Genomic DNA, 3164 nt, shown 5'->3' with positions numbered 1-3164 from the left:
TGTCTAGCTCCAAATGTCCTTAGTATCTCTGATGAGAAGCACTGATCTAGTCCATAGTCAGGGCTGCCAGGTATGGGTGTGCAGGTTGCCCACTGCACAACTCTTGAGAGAACCATTCCCCTGGTGGCTAAGTGTGTGAATTCTGAAACCATACTGCCTGAGTTCAAATGCCAACTGGAACTGGCCCCCATCCCCTACTTCTTCTCTTTTTTTTTTGAGACTGAGTCTTGCTTTACTACCCAGGCTGGAGTCCAGTGGCACAATCACAGCTCACTGCAGACTCTACCTCCCGGGCTCAAGTAATCCTCCTACCTCAGCCTCCTGAATAGCTGGGACCACAGTCACCACCACCACACCTGGTTACTTTTTAAGTTTTTTGTAGAGATAAGGTCTCCCTATGTTGCCCAGGCTGGACTCAAACTCTCAGGCTCAGGCGATCCTCCTGCCTTGGCCTCCCAAAGTTCTGGGATTACAGGCTTGAGCTGCCAGACCTGGCCTGGAAGCTCTTGAACATATTGCTTATCTTCTGTGGACCTCGGTTTCCTCATTTATAAAATGGGAAGAGCAATAGTAACATAATTCATAATGATAACATAAGAATATGTTATCAATAATATATGTGCCTGGCACATAGTAAACATTCAATTCATGTTCAATGATTATTATTATCTGAGATCTGACCTCCCCATTGACTGGGGTGGGGCCCTGGTATCTACTCCCTGATAAAGACCACGTATGTCTGGATTCCTGCTCTCCCTGAGGCTTAACTTTCCTGGTTCCACCTGTAATGTTATTGAGAACTCCCCTTGTTGCCTAAACTTGCTTGAGATGGTTTTTGTAATCTACAACCAGAAGCCTTAATAACTAAGGGCTTTCAAGTTAGTGTGAGATTGCTTGGCATAGAAAGACCATAAATGCCACAGACAAAACCTAATCATAACTGAAAGAAATAAATTTGAACAACAAATTGTTAAGTGAATGGAATGCAGCTTGCTAGGATCCCATGCTCTGTTCTAAGAAAACAGACAGGTCAAACAATCAGGACCAGTCTAGACATGTGTCTGGGAAGTTAAAGGAAAGAGACCCTGTCCCTCAAAACCCTCCTTACTAGTACCTGAAATTCCATCATTAGTGACTCATGTCTTCATTTACCAGGAGGTCTTCTTTGAAAATATGAATGTCTCTGGGAAGGGTAATCCAGAAAACTACTGAGGCTCACCCTACTAGGAATGTATTTACTGTTTTTCTTTTCTTTCATGTCTGTTCATTGAGAACACAGAGAATGTATTTATCAAGTGACTTTCTCTCTCCTCCACTTCCCAACCCCAGCTACAAATGGGGACAGCAAGAGAGAGAAAACCTGGGGAGAACGGAAGAAGCCACACTTTGTAGAACTGCTTCGGAATTGCTGATCTCATCAACCACATGTTTAGAGAGAGAGTAGTGGCCCTTAAGGAACTGGAGAGAATGTTCTGATCTGCATCTGTCCGACATGGTAAACAGCAGGAATGACTGTAGCTGTTCTCTTTGCCAAGAACAGATCTGATCTGATTGCCTTGAGGTGAAAGTGAGGTAAGGTGGGGCAGGGATTGGCTTTTGGCTCCCAAGAATGGTTGTTCATCAACCTTTTGCTAAGCCCGTGGTTCTCAATTTTTGCTGCATGTTAGAATCACCTGGGAAGCTTTTTTAAAAAAATCTCAGTACCCAGGTTGTACCTCAGACCAATTAAATCAGAATGTCTGGGGGTGGTTGCCAGGCATCAGAAGTTTTCAGAGACCTCCCCCGGCCAGTGTACCCATGTCCAGGAACCACTGTCCTCAGCATTTATTGTATGAGGCAACTTAGATGACACACAACAGGTGAGAACCTGGCTCCTGCCGTTCAGACACAGGACTGAATATTTTTTTAATTTTTAAAATTATGCAGTAAAATTTTTTCTGTTGGTGTACAGGTCTATGAATTTTTTCATAGTGAGTTTTTTATACTGCCTAAGTACAATTTTATGGTATACCATAAAATTTTATATACCATAATTTTATTTTTATAAAGTATACCCATAATTTTATGGTATACCACAAAATTAGTATAGTATACCATAAAATTTACCCTTTTAAATTATACAATTCAGTGCTCACTTCAGCAGCACATATACTAAAATTGGAATGATACAGAGAAAATTAGCATGACCCCTGCTCAAAGATGACACTGCAATGTGTGAAGTGTTCCATATTAAAAATAAAAATTTTTTTAAGTGTACAACTCAGCCATATGCTGTGGTTCCCACCTGTAATCCCAGGGTTTTGAGGCCGGGTGCAGTGGCTCACGCTTGTAATCCCAGCACTTTGGGAGTTCAAGGTGGGTGGATCACCTGAGGTCAGGAGTTCAAGACCAACCTGACCAACATAGTGAAACATCATCTCCACTAAAAATACAACAACTAGCCAGGCATGATGGTGTGCGCCTGTAATCTCAGCTACTAGGGAGCCTGAGGGGGGAGAATCACTTGAACCCAGGAGGCGGAGGTTGCAGTGAGCCTGTACTCCAATCTGGGTGACACAGCAATACTCTGTCTCAAAAAAAAAAAACAAAAAAAAAGCTGGGTGCCGTGGCTTACGCCTGTAATCCCAGCACTTTGGGAGGCTGAGGCGGGCAGATCACCTGAGGTCAGGAGTTCGAGACCAGCCTGACCAACATGGTGAAACCCCGTCTCTACTAAAAATACAAAATTAGCCGGGCATGGTGGCGCATGCCTGTAATCCCAGCTACTCAGGAGGCTAAGGCAGGATAATTGCTTGAACCAGGGAGGTGGAGGTTGCGGTGAGCCGAGATCTCGCCATTGCACTACAGCCTAGGCAACAAGAGTGAAGCTCTGTCTCAAAAAAAAAAAAAAAAAAACAATCCCAGGGAGGCCTGGGCAGGAGGCTCACTTGAGGCCAGGAGTTTGAGACCAGCTTGGGCAACTCAGAGAGACCCCGTCTCTACCAAAAAAAAAAAAAATTAACTGGGCATGGTGGCAAGTGCCTTTAGTCCCAGCTGCTCAGGAGGTTGAGACAGGAGGATCGCTTGAGCCCAGGAGTTTGGGGTTACAATGAGCTACGATCATGTCACTACACTGGCTAGGGTGACAGAGAAAGACCTTGTCTCTTAAAAAAAAAAAAAAAGGA

The 3164-nt window shown here is 44.1% G+C and overlaps 1 non-coding gene across 1 annotated transcript; it reads left to right on the top strand.

Annotated features, from left to right (window-relative positions):
* Positions 1 to 2127: 2127 nt before the first annotated feature.
* On the top strand, positions 2128 to 2234 carry LOC119622258 (U6 spliceosomal RNA). The gene has a single exon (XR_005238921.1). It is a non-coding gene; the product is annotated as a U6 spliceosomal RNA (small nuclear RNA).
* The last annotated feature ends 930 nt before the right edge of the window (positions 2235 to 3164 follow it).

This window comes from Chlorocebus sabaeus, chromosome 16 (genome assembly GCF_047675955.1).
Source record: "Chlorocebus sabaeus isolate Y175 chromosome 16, mChlSab1.0.hap1, whole genome shotgun sequence".
NCBI lineage: Eukaryota > Metazoa > Chordata > Mammalia > Primates > Cercopithecidae > Chlorocebus > Chlorocebus sabaeus.
The sequence above is the reverse complement of the archived record's forward strand: the minus strand, read 5'-3'. Positions and strand labels throughout refer to the sequence as shown.